This window comes from Danio rerio, chromosome 12 (assembly GCF_052040795.2).
Source record: "Danio rerio strain M-AB ecotype USA chromosome 12, GRCz13ab, whole genome shotgun sequence".
NCBI classification, from domain to species: Eukaryota; Metazoa; Chordata; class Actinopteri; order Cypriniformes; family Danionidae; genus Danio; species Danio rerio.
The window spans coordinates 43,696,950-43,710,856 of NC_141032.1; the positions used below are offsets into that span (position 1 = coordinate 43,696,950).

General features: G+C 34.1%; 1 protein-coding gene across 3 annotated transcripts in view; it reads left to right on the top strand.

Moving 5' to 3' along the window:
• The first annotated feature begins 431 nt into the window (after window positions 1–431).
• The window catches only part of LOC147841483 (uncharacterized), an 86,893-nt gene continuing 73,417 nt past the window's right edge, over window positions 432–13,907 (top strand). For 2 of the 3 annotated variants that reach the window (XM_087276900.1, XM_087276899.1), the window contains exons 1-2: window positions 432–609; window positions 4,008–4,046. The gene's annotated coding sequence lies outside the window, so the exon portion shown is untranslated. Of the gene's footprint in view, window positions 610–4,007; window positions 4,047–7,897; window positions 8,778–13,907 lie in introns of those variants that run through there. The other variant, XR_015504494.1, reaches the window with a different exon arrangement.

Genomic DNA, 13,907 nt, shown 5'->3' on the forward strand with positions numbered 1-13,907 from the left:
TTTTATATGGCCAATTAAACACATTTAACAATTTAACCAACTTACATTTGGTTACATTTGGGTGGGTGTTCAATAGATATGGGTTTATAATGTTAAAAATGTGGGTTTCCACAATAAAATATCTGATAAACTGAAGGAAACAACTGTCCCTCTCTCCCTAGTTTAAACAAACAGCAGACTTTTTTGAGTGTTCTATCAGAGGAAGCTTCAGAATTGTTATCATAGCATCATAAAAATAATTCAGAATTTCATTAGCGAAAAGTCAGAATGTTTAGATAAAAATACAACTATATTGTTGTTGTTGTTAGTTTACATTCATTTTATTTCTTACTTGTTGCAGAAATGCGATTCGGTGTTTGTCTTCTGTCTACTGGAAGATTCATTCATTTGAATCGGTTCTCTTAAATCAATCAACAATTCTGAATCAACTCGCGATTCGGTCAGAACTTCAATTCAAACACGCGAAAAGTTTGGAGCGGTTTTACAAACGCTGTTCTGTTAAACAGGAAAACACGACGAGTGCTGTATAAAATTTATATTTACCAACAACCCGTTAAAACCAAACCCTGGATTCATCTAAGGACTTCAAGAAGGGACACGAAACGTGAGGTAAACATACCTGAAGTACCCGGAGTGCATAAACTAACATAAGAAAACTCTTGTCGTCCTACTTTATTCTTCAAATGGTTTGGATACCGTGTACCGTGTAAATACTGGGCACAGAGCTACACGAAGATACCAATGATTGTAATTATCTTACCCTGATCTCTGTCTTGTTGCTTTACTTTTGAGTATCAATTCCACAATTTTTGGCATTTCTGTAAGCGAATTATGTGTATTTACTCGCATGTATCGATAGATAGATAGATAGATAGATAGATAGATAGATAGATAGATAGATAGATAGATAGATAGATAGATAGATAGATAGCAACAGTGTTTGGGTTACAATATTGCATTATAATATTAATATTAATATTACAATAAGTTACAATATTGCATTATAATATTAAGATAAGTTACTCCTCAAAGTTGAGTTAGTTACCATGATAGTTACAATACTTTTGCATTACTTTTACATTTTTTCTTACTTGGCTGAGGCTTTAAGTCAGTTGTTGCTTGATCAGAAACGGATGTGGCCGAAAGTTAACAAGAATTATTCATATTATTTATTAAATCTCCCATTTATTGTATCACCCTACCCCAACCCTACCATCACAGTAATGTGAAAACAGTAGTTGTACCAAATATTATTTATGTCATTTATGAAGTTACCCAATAAATTGTATTTGATTGATGCCTACCCCCACTCTAACCCTAAACCCAACCATCACTGTATTGTAAAAATATTCATTATTGTTATATAGTGTTACAAAAATGATGATAATTTTCTCTCATCAAGTGCGATTCAATGAGTATGGTAATTTTAATTAAGCAATGTATTTTTAAAAGTTAATTATTTAAAATATAAAGTAACTCGAATTACTTTTTTTTAAAGTCACTCAGATATTATTATTTATTTTTTTAGGTATTGCGTTACTTTAATCGTTACTTAGAAAAGTAACATTATTACTTAACTCGCATTACTTGTAATGTGTTACCCCCAGCCCTTGCAATCACTTACAGAAATAAGAATTGTGATATCAGCTATATAACTTGAACATTTCTTAATAACAGGTATTGTATTTTCACTAGATAAATGTCACCACAAGCTTCCATTTAAATCAAATTTTTGATATTAGGAATTCATTTTTAACTAGTAAAAATTGAGTTGATGTCAGTTAACTTCATATCCTGCGAATTAAAAGTCAAAATGGCTTGCAATACTGTCACATTTGTGGGCTGGAAAAAAAGCAGCCATACATTAATAAATGCTCTCATTTACATGCATTGGCAGGTTTGTAGGGTCCATCGGTTGAAATTGCTTTATTTAAAGTGAACGTGACCCCTGCGGGCGGTCAGCTTTTGTAAATAAGCCATTATCCTTCCAAAAACGTAATTACATCGCTAATGCCGTAGCGGACAAGGCCTTGACCATGGTGAGATGCAGAGCTGTGGTTTAATTGATAAAGTTATCACGGTCCACACAGAAATTATGCGATTGGAAAAGCAGTGAGGCTGAGAATAAAAATTCTTCTAAGCAAGAATGAGCAAGAGTCTCTTTAATTAAAGCTTATTGCAATAATTAAGCAGTAAAAGGTTGTTTATCTTAACACTGAGAAAGGAAGTGTCAAACATTGCCTGAATGTGATGCGTATTTAAACTTGTTTAAACAGGCTGATTTTATTTGGTTTGTAGTTGTTAGATTGTTAATTTAATTGTACACTATGCCTGTAAGAATTAAGGGTTAAATCAACAACATGATTTTGACATTGATACAATATATCTTATATACATCTTAAGCAGGAATTAAAATGTGTCTAAATGAGTATATTTAATGTGCATACGTAATTAAAATGCATCAATTGTGTGTGTAGGTATTTAAAATGTGTCTAAATTAGTATAGTATTTAATGTGGTAATTAAAAACAAGCATTCATTCATTCATTTCCTAGATTTCCTCAATTGTATTTTTGAATAACTTTCGAATAAAAGTTTCTGTTTATTTACATTTTGGATTTACTGTCTATTTTTGTAAATTTTAGATCGAATATAGTATTTGAATACTATTGATCCACCTTTTTATTAAACATCCCATCCAGCTTTTATTCAATAATTGTTACAATTCAAACAAAAATATAAATTTGTTCAAAATACAGTATGTAATAACCTCTTATGGAAATGCATTAGGCTATTTGTTTTACTTAATTTATAAGGTTTACCTTTATATTAATACAATACTTCATTGTTTTAAATAAAGGATGATATAATCGTGCTGTTATTTTAATTCCAATTGCATTACTTGCTCAGATCCATAACATTAAAAGATAAATAAGTATAACTGTAACCATGTAGGAGTCAAATGAAATGCATCCTAGCATCTTCAATATTGTGCTATTACCTTTATGAAAAGCTGCGAATGCTCCAGATGGAAAGTAAAAAAAAATAAAAAATCTGAATTAGTTTCAAGGTTATTTAGAGCCTTCATTCAAATGGTATATTAATGTAATTTTCCACCCAATTGATAGACAGTCTAGAGCGAACATTTTTTAAACACAATTTGTATGTTGCTTTAAAGAAAGGCTGCATGTTACTGACATTTAAAATAATCTAAACAAACTTCTATCTTGTTTTCTTCAGATTATCTTGACAAAATGAGGTAATATTACTTAGCAGAACATTAAAGAATTAAAAAAATATTTCACCTAAAAAGGGGTTTGTTCACACTAGTCCTTTTACACAAAAAACTTCAATTTCATGACATTTAAGCCTTTCAATTAAATGACATGACATGATGTTTTGTGTGAACTGGGAGCATTTTTAAAACACTGTTGCCTTTAAGGAAAACATTTTAGTTGATTGGGATCATGTAAACCCACCCTAAAAGGGACATTTCACTAGCTTGCTTAAATGTTATTAATAATTTATCTAAACTAAGTTACCCAGACTGTGCTAGCCATTAATATTTTTTCTTTCCATCCATCTGTCCTTCCTTTCATCCATCCACAGTATATATCCATCTGTCCATCCATACATTTATCCATCCGTCAATCCATCCACATTATGTATATCAATCTGTCCATCCATCCATCCATCCATCCTTCCATCTATCCCTCCACAGTATATATCCATCTATCCATCCATCCATCCATCCATCCATCTTTATACAAACAGTGATGTTTTGACATGATTGAACTTTAATCTGGCTCATCAACACACTACCATTAATATGAATGTGTGGTTGAGTTATGATTGAAATTAGATAATCAGAATGTGGTTTCTTTCTTTGATTTATAGATTTGGCTTAACTGTGTGAAAAATAAGAAAAGTAGAGTTATTAAAATAAAGGAAACATGTTTAATGGAGAAGTTTTAAAAGTGTATTAACTGTATCTTTTGTGTTCTACAGGAGAAAGATGAAGATATGAAGTATGGGCTTTGAATGAGGGTGAGTGACTGCTTTTATCTATATATTTTCATGTACAATTTAGAATATTGTATAAAATGCTGCATGGAAATGTTGGTATATGGAAAATATTTTAAAATGTGCATAAAAATGAATGTATATATAAATTTTTTTTTAGTCTCAATATCGCAATGTTTGTGTCTGCAATAGTCACATCGCTGGATATGCAATGTTGAGATGGGGTTATAGTCAGGCAGTATAGATCAACAATTGTCAATGCAAAGTATAACCATAAGAGAGTAAAAGTTTATAAATTATGTGTGTTGTAAAGGCGTTTCAAGAGAGTTTAAAGCATCCAGGCACAAACATTGGTAATTTTAATGAATTTATTTTTTGCTGAATTACTACAAATAAGAGCACACCTTGTTATTTTACATTTTATTATTCCTTGTCTGTACTTGAATACCGTTTGACTTCTAGAAACCATTTCTTTGACTCTTTTCTTTGCTCTATTGTAATCATTCTTGCTTGCAATTTATTTATTTTTATACATAATTCACACCCTGTTAAAATATCCTCAATCAATCTCTCCAAATTCCTGTTTTTTTTTTCCAAATATTTTGCGGTGAAGCATTGATGTTAATCTAATTATGTGCTATAACATGTAAAACTGGATCATGAGAGGAACATTCAAAAAGCAACTCATGTAAACGCCTTAATATTGTTATTGTCTTAATTAGATTTAGGCAAATAATTTGATTACTGATGTCCATGTAAACGTAGTCAGTGATGGAGACACACTGTAAAAAATAAAGATGACTCAACTTGAAATTGTAAGACAATTTGATTTAGCTTCAGCAAGTTGCCTTACAATTTAAAGTTGTCAACTTATTTACAGTGCACTTCTAATTAAATAAAAACCTTCCAATAGCAGATCATGTGATTAGATACTGGACATTGAACATCATTTTTTGTGTGGTGGGGATAATTTTGAACTTTTTCATTATAAGAACATTGCGATCATGTAAATATAAGCTAACTTTGGTTTATATTAACTGGCTTGTTTTGTTCTATTATTGTTTAACCTACAAACTTCAGTTTACATTATTTTCCTTGTTATAGCAGCAAGGCAATGTTTGACTGACCAGAATGTGTAGAACAAAACTAATCATTTGTTTAAAAATTCAGTTCATGCACATTCTCTCATTATTTACATATATGCTGTGTATTTTCCCTCTCATTTTTCCCACTGGAACTCAAAAAAAGAGAGTGTTTTTGATGGAACTTCACACATGCTTTTCCAACAAAGGCAGTTCAAAGTGACCACATTTCCAAAAAGGACTATACGAGTGGCCTATTTTACTTCCATGCTATAGTCAGAGTCGCTTATAAAGCCATATGATGTTATATAATATGCACGACACACTACCATGGATGTTGTGGCATCATTGTGCAAATTTGCATTAAGATTTGTGATAATATTTGATTGTAATTGTGCAAAAATAAGAAAAAGTACTGTAAAAAATAAGAAGTTAAAACATAACAGTATCTTTAGTTGTGCAACACAATAGAGACACCTGTGGATATACACACTATGGGTTTGGATAAACTTGAGAGTAATCATATTTTTATTTGTGTTTTGGAATATTACATAAAAATGCTTGATGAAAATTCCAAGATATATATATATATATATATATATATATATATATATATATATATATATATATATATATATATATATATATATATATATATATATATATATATATATATATACATATATATATATATATATATATATATATATATATATATATATATATATATATATATATATATATATATATATATATATATATATATATATATACATATATATATATATATATATATATATATATATATATATATATATATATATATATACATATATATATATATACATATATATATATATATATATATATATATATATATACACACATATATATATATACATATATATATAAACTCTTGAATTTTTCATTTACATCCTCAGTTCAGCATCAACAGCATCAACATCCATCAACAGTTCAGGGGGATCATTTTATATGATTGTATAAAAGTGTAAAATATAATGCAAATTATGGAAATCTCAAATGTTGTTTGGCCATTTTAAATGCCTAAGCAAGGTCTGCCAGCAAAAAAGATTTGATTAAATGACGTTCCAGAAATGGTTCGCAAGATTGTGTTTCTAGATGTCAGAGATAATACACCAGCATTTGCTACTGCATGTTTTGCAAGTCCAACCTAAAAATAAACTAAGTTAATTAATTTTTCCAAGGACATTGTGATTTACAGGTGTTAGTTTTGAAATTGTGAGTGTTTTACAGTTTATTGAAAGACTAATTTCATATATTTGTTTATGAAATATTAAAATGTTCAGTGCGGTGCAATTTTTTCTCTATATCAGATAAGCATATCATAACTTTTGTTGTTGTTGTTTTAGCATTATAAACGCTAGATGGTGGATAGTAAATCCCAAAGTGTCTTCTTTCTAAAGATATATAAACTGTGAATGTAGAAAAAAACTATTCAGCAACTGTTTTAGTCTGGGAAGGTAATTTTTGAGAAAGTGCCTATGACGGTGAGGGTGAGGGAGGGACACTGAGAAAACTTTTTGCAGAAATCTCATTTTGCATGCCATCTCCTTCAAATTTGAAATACAAACTCTCAAGACACTTGGCTTTCAAGCCATATTTTATCTAGGTTATTACAAGAATGGTTTTCTGTGTTTGTATGAAGAAACAAATATTGAACAAAATACAATGGTAGTTTCTCATTACTTTTACTTTTTTATATGTATTTTTAGCATATAACTGGAAAAATGGACTTTAGTAAAGCCCAAAGTGTCTTCTTTGTAATGATACCTTTCACATTTTTGTTTGTACAGTAGCTCACTGGGCTCAAGAACTATTACTTTTTTAAGTTAGATAGGTGTAAATCCCCATAAGTGAATAATGTAAAATAACAGAATGCCAGTTAAAATGCATCTTATTATAAGAACTATATCTAGTTTCAAACTACTATAAATGTCAATAAAATCACTTTGTTGAAGATGTATAGCGATGTACAGTCCCATAATGCATTTCACAAGCATAAATAAACTGGAAACACCTGTTAATTAATTGATATTTTTACAGTGCAGTTGCAAACAACTTACATTTTTAATATTAATCATTTGCGCCAATTGTCCAGGAATGGAAATTATGATTTAATTGTTCATTATTTATGGAATAATCCAGTTTTTATATAAAATAATTAAACAGTTGTGCTTGTAAGCATCTACACCAGGGGGGTCAAACTCAATTCCTGGAGAGCCGCAGCCCTGTTTAGTTCCAACACTTATTAAACACACCTGATCAAACTAATAGAGTCCGTCAGGCTTGTTTGAAACCTACAAGTAAGTGTGTTGGAGCAGGGTTGGAAATAATCTGTGCAGGGCTGCAGCCCTCCTGAAATTGAGTTTGACATCCCTGATGTACACTGTTAAAAATAATTATTGACATTTTAAAAAAAATGAGTAAACTCAGTGCCTTAAAAGTGACAAGTTTACTTAAAAAAAAAAGTGATTGAACCCTTTGTAACTTCGAACTTTTGAGTTGAATTAACTTAATTTTCATAATTATGCACATAGTTTATTCATTCATTTATTAATTTTCTTTTCGTTTTACTCTTAGAGTAGCCTTTATTAATCTGGGGTCGCCACAGCGGAATGAACCGCCAACTTATCCAGCATATGTTTTACACAGTGGATGCCCTTCCAGCTGCAACCCATGACTGGAAAACATCCATACACTCTCATTCGCATACATACACTAGTCAATTTAGCTTATTCAATTCACCTTTAGTGCATATCTTTGGACTGTGGGGGAACCCAAAGCACCCGGAGGAAACCCACACGGACGCGGGGAGAACTCCTCACAGAAATGCCAACTGACCCAGCCGAGGCTCAAACTAGCAACCTTCTTGCTGTGAGGCAACATCGATACCTACCGCACCACCCCGTCACCAAAAAAAATGTAAGGCAATTGGTATACTTTTTTTAAGTCAATACTCATTTTAAAAGCAACTTATTTTAAGTAAAGTCACCTAATATTTTTTTTACAGTGCAGCTACTTATTTTTTACAGTAATTTGCATTAACTATTGCTAGTAATTTAATCTTGTGTTTTAACACTTGTGTAAGTTTAGATAATTATAAAATATCCCAAAGTCATGCTATTTCTGTGGATTTCAATTATTTGAAGTGTCAGTATTACTGAAATGCATTTCTCAATCGCCGGGCTTCACCCACAAAGCTGAGCAGTACTGAAAGCAGTCCAAACAAAAGATGGAAGACAATGGGCCTGTGAATGAACGCTCTGAATTGTCTGCCCATAAGCAAAATTAGCCTGCAGCCAACTGAAGCACCACTGCAGAATGAGATTGTGCCATGATGTCTTTTATTCAAGAGTGAATGAGAGAGACAGACAGGGTTTGAGAGGAGAGGAGATGAGTATCCTGGCTTTCATTTGCTAAACAAAACGTAATGTCCTTACTGTTCGTGCCCAGCACATACGAACAAGGATGAATGATCCCACTGCCAAGTCTTTCCCCGAGGGCTCACTCAGAAAAACATTTTTTGTGCCAGTTTTGAAGAGTGCTTATTTCCCCAGCCCACTACACTGTAGTGACGGAGGCGTGTGCATCTGAAGTGTCTTTATATTAATTAAATCCTCCTCCTTCTGTAGCTGATATAGTCTGTGTTGTCATTTTTAAAGGAATGCAGACTCACTCAATCTAATGGAGAGACAATCCAACGTCAACAACAAGATCCTATTAAAAAACATTTGAACTTAAAATTAGGGTGAAATGGTACAACCTCAAACCATTTCCGTGTTTGAATCTTTTGCTCCTATTTTAAAATTGTAACATTCATTCATTTTCTTGTCAGCTTAGTCCCTTTATTAATCCGGGGTCGCCACAGCGGAATGAACCACCAACTTATCCAGCAAGTTTTTATGCAGCGGATGCCCTTCCAGCCGCAACCCATCTCTGGGAAACATCCACACACACACCCACACACTATATGGACAATTTAGCCTACCCAATTCACCTGTACTATATGTCTTTGGACTGTGGGGGAAACCGGAGCACCCGGAGGAAACCCATGCAAAGGCAGGGAGAACATGCAAACTCCACACAGAAACGCCAACTGAGTTGAGGTTCGAACCAGCGACCCAGCGACCTTCTTGCTGTGAGGCAACAGCACTACCTACTGCGCCACTGCCTCGCCCAAAATTGTTACATGTAAAACTAATTTTTAGCAGCTGTTCTATGAATTTAATATATTGTGCCTCAAAAATCACGCTTTCAAGTGATTTCAAGGTCCTTAAAGATTTCTGAGAAGCCTTTGAGCAAAAAATAATATCAGATTTCTATTTATTCTTGCAAAAACCCACACGCTGGATTGATTTCTTCTCATTTACACTATAAAAACCTAACAGTTGGATGAAAAGAAATGTAATTTACACATAATGAAAAAAATAACCCAATATTGGGTTTGGCCATATTTCACCCAAAGGGCCATGAAACTCCCCGTCCTGTCTCAGCTGGGTGTTTTCACAACTTTTCACAAAGTCAGGAAAGTGGGTGTGTCCTGCTTTGTTTAGGTGGGAATGGCGAAAGTGGGAAAGGTTTGCATGGAAGTTTCATTACATGCACAACAGCTGATTTTCACACCAACAACACAGACACAGACACACAAACACATTTTCATTCCACAATATTGTAGTGATATTACTGTCAACTTTGGACCTGTTTAGACTAATACGTTTTACTTTTAAAATGGCGATTTTGAATGAAAACAATCCGCGTCCACACTAGCGTTTCACCCAACGTTTCTGCATCTTACAATGCTGGAAACGCACATCACGTGACCACACACACACACACACACACACACTCTGGCATGCACTGCATAATGCTTTGAGCACATACCCATATAAGAGATGTACTTATCGGACTGTTCATCAGGGATCTACCGCTGGATCTAACTATATTTATTAAACATGATATTTTATTCATCTTGTTGTCTATATCTAACAACATATTCCCTGACTTTGGTGTTTTGATTCTATTACTTGTTGTCAGGTAACGTGTTTTGGCTGAGCACAAAGATAAGTTAATAAATAATGTAACCACGTACACTGATTCTGCACATTTGACTGATTGCTTGCCTTTATTTCCAGTAATGTATAAACTTATTGCATGTATACTTTTATAATGGCCATTATTAGGCCATTATAAAAAGCACTAAGGCACTTAAGGCCGAAGGCACTTAAGGGTTAACCAAAATATGCATAATCGTTCAACATATTAATAATAATTGTACTTGTTTAAACAGATCGAATTCATCCACAATCAGTTGCTGTGTATTTTTCATACTGATCACTGACAGTATAAAGCCAATGAATAGAGACCTTGAGTGTAGCAGTTTCAGAACGGTTTTGTCTCATTGCACTGAAGTATTAAGAAGAATGTTTACTCCACATGTTTCTATTTCATTTCTCTCCTGTGTTTAACATGAATGGTATTTGTAATGATATATTTCTGCAGTAAATAGAACAGCCTTGCTGCTGGGCCTTGATTTTATTTGAATTAAATTGAACTATAAGATAAATGTACAAACACTCTAGCCTTGCTAATGTATTTGAGCTGGTGCACAATTTCTTGAATTCCTGGTATTATCGCTTAACAAGTTCTGTGAAGGTTTTCTGTTGAACTGCGGGCCGCTCTGACAGCGATATAGTTATGAATTTAATAAAGCAGAGCCCCAGATATATCACCACAAACCTTGTTGACTATTAAAAGCTACTGTCGAGACATACATTGGAAAATTAGCAATCAAAAGTTGCGGATACTTATTTTTATATACATGTGAATGGTTAATTTGTTTGCATATGCATTTGTAGTTTTCTTTAACACATTTATGGAGAGTATTTAAATGTATTAAATGCATACATAAAATGCAAGGTCATTTTTATTTGTCAATTTTCTGCTGTTTAAAATATCCAAAAACTTTTCTTTACGTTTTGTGCTTGACTCGACGTGATAGAAAGTAAGGGTGTCAAAATTGCACCACAACGCAGACACGGACAATTCGATATCGGTTCAGTAATCGATCATAACCGGTTATTACGTACTGACGTCATTTATCTCATACTGTGTGTGCTATGTCACGGTAGAATACTATGGTGAAGGAGGTGAGGGCGAGTAAAAAATCGAATTGTATATGGAAAGCATTGTCAATGCACCGGGATATTGGATTGAGCCAAATCAATGGCATGATAATTGTAACCGAACGCAACCGTGAGACCAGTGTAGGTTCACATCCCTAATAGAAAATCAATTTTTTTCAGTTTTAGTGTTTGTTCATTTAGATGTATTTCAATGTATAAATTATCACAGTATTTTAGACACATTGGGACAGGTTTTATTTAATAAATTTTAATCAAATTATTATGTAAAAACTGTTTAAACTAGGGATGCACAATATATTGGCGACCATATCATTATCGGCCGATGTATGCTATTTTTAAGATTATCGTTATTGATCTAAATTAAGCCAATATCTTTAAGCCGATAAGTTACGTAATTGTACAGAACTGCCTGCCTCGCGCATGCGTGAGCGGAACTTTTTCAAACTTGTACAGTGCACTATAATGGATCTCTCCTGCCACATTGTTATTCCTTCAAAGTCTGTCCTTTTCTCATGTGGTATTGCTGTGCGTTAAAAACTCAGTAAGTAGCCACATTCCTTATCAATGTAGATATCTTTGAGTGCCATTGTGTATTTTGGTTTAAATCACCTCTGGAAAAAAAAATGACATGTGTAAACATAACAGCAGCGATTCACACGTGCTAAACAACTTTTTGGGTTGTTTGTAATCCAGTGGCGTATCGCAAAATGCGGAGGCCCCCCTGCAGGGATCACCGATGGGGCCCCCAGTTTTCAAGGGGGTCGGGGGGGTTTGGGGGCGGCAGAGCCAGAGATATACACATATACACATATATCTATGATCGGGAGTTTTCCTGGATGTTAGTATTTTTATTTTTATTTCAATTATGAAAATTATAATTTTACATCACTTTTCTACATTGATGGATCAGTGACCGCATGGGCATTCCTGACAAAAAGCTTGTGTTTGTGTGTACAGAAATGTACTATCCACCCTCCCTGTTAAATTTGATCTAATCATGTCCTGAAACACACCTCCTCTCCTGCTTTCACTTCTCATACTGATGGAGGGAGCGATTTGTTTGTGAATGAATCTCCATTATCAACGACTCCTTCACTAGCCGACAATAATACAAGTTTCTGGCACCGCAGCATCTCGTTGTCATATTTCTTTTTCATTGTTTGCTGATTTTATTCAACAAAACTAGCATAAGCCGAGTATTTAGTGCGAATGGGAGCTACTTTGACTTATAGTGAATGCAGTAAGTGGCTATATTAGTATCAATAACGCTACCTGTTTAGCACAAATTTCAGAACATACAAAAACGTAAAAAACTTAATCCTACCTATGGAATGTTCTGCCTTTGTGCTTTGTTTTCTTTGTTTGCTCGTTACTACACTCGTAGACAGCGCTACAGTCCCGCATCTTCACGTAATTGTCTAGTGCGACTGAATGACATTTGTCCTGGGAGCACTGTACCAATGTGGCGGCGCTATTGATGCATGCTCAGGGTTCCTATACAATATCTAGTGTATATATCTATGTCACAAATTGAGGTGCGGGGAAAGGAGGCGGAGTGGAGCGGCAACGCGGGGAATCCTTCACAAACTGAGGAGCGATCACAAACCGAAAGTGGCGAGAGCGTCAAAGTAGCCAGAAGTCATTCATTTTTTAACGAGAACCGGCGGCGAGAAACAGCGGCGCGTCTTCATTGGCTATGATGCGGTTCGGCGGCAAGCAATCAGAATGAAGTAGTCCACCGCTTGAGAGGTGTTCGGAGAACACAGACCTGTGAACTTTGGTTCCGTCCACAGTTGTTCCCAAGAGTTTGATTATTGCAGTTCCTGGATTTTCAATTTTTGAATATCGCGACGACGTGGGGCCCCCTAATCACGTGGGGCCCCCCCGCGGTGCGTGCCCTGCGGGCCCGTCTGCTACGCCACTGTTGTAATCTAATATGATTATTTGTTATTATCAACGCGTTGCTTTCCACGTTGTTGATGTAAGATTGTATTCAGTTTGATCAGAATATTCGTAGATTATAACGAGCGCGTGTGAGAGCTGTCACCGCACACACACACACACGCACACACAATGATCTGACAAGCTACGCTGCAGCACCGGGGAGAGGTGCGCCCTCAACTCGCCGCAACATTTTGTCTTTATATTATGCTCTGTGTTTGTCACAAAGTCATCTGCGCCCGCAGTTGAGTGAAACTCACAGCAGTTTATCATAAACTTTTCATTGATAATTTTTTCCGCAATTGACAGCAAGAACGAACATAGAAGCGATGTCTGATTGACAAGCAGCAGCTACATGTGTTCAAAAGAATCTAAAACACCAAATAGGATGAATCTATGCCGCATTTTCTAAAGTAAAACTTACTATCTGTATCTAGCTTTTCGCTTGTACAGTGGCTCAGAACTGTTAAAACACCTCTAAAAAAGGCTTTTTCGGAAATGACATACATATGTACATTACTGTAACACGTTTTATTCAAGAACATTTGAGCTGGTTTCAGTTCTTAGCGCTTTCATTTTCATTTTATTTAAATATGTATTAAACTTGTTTGTAGATTAAATCCAATTTTGTTATTTAACCTATTATTTTTATGTAACAGTCAAGTTTCATGTTAATT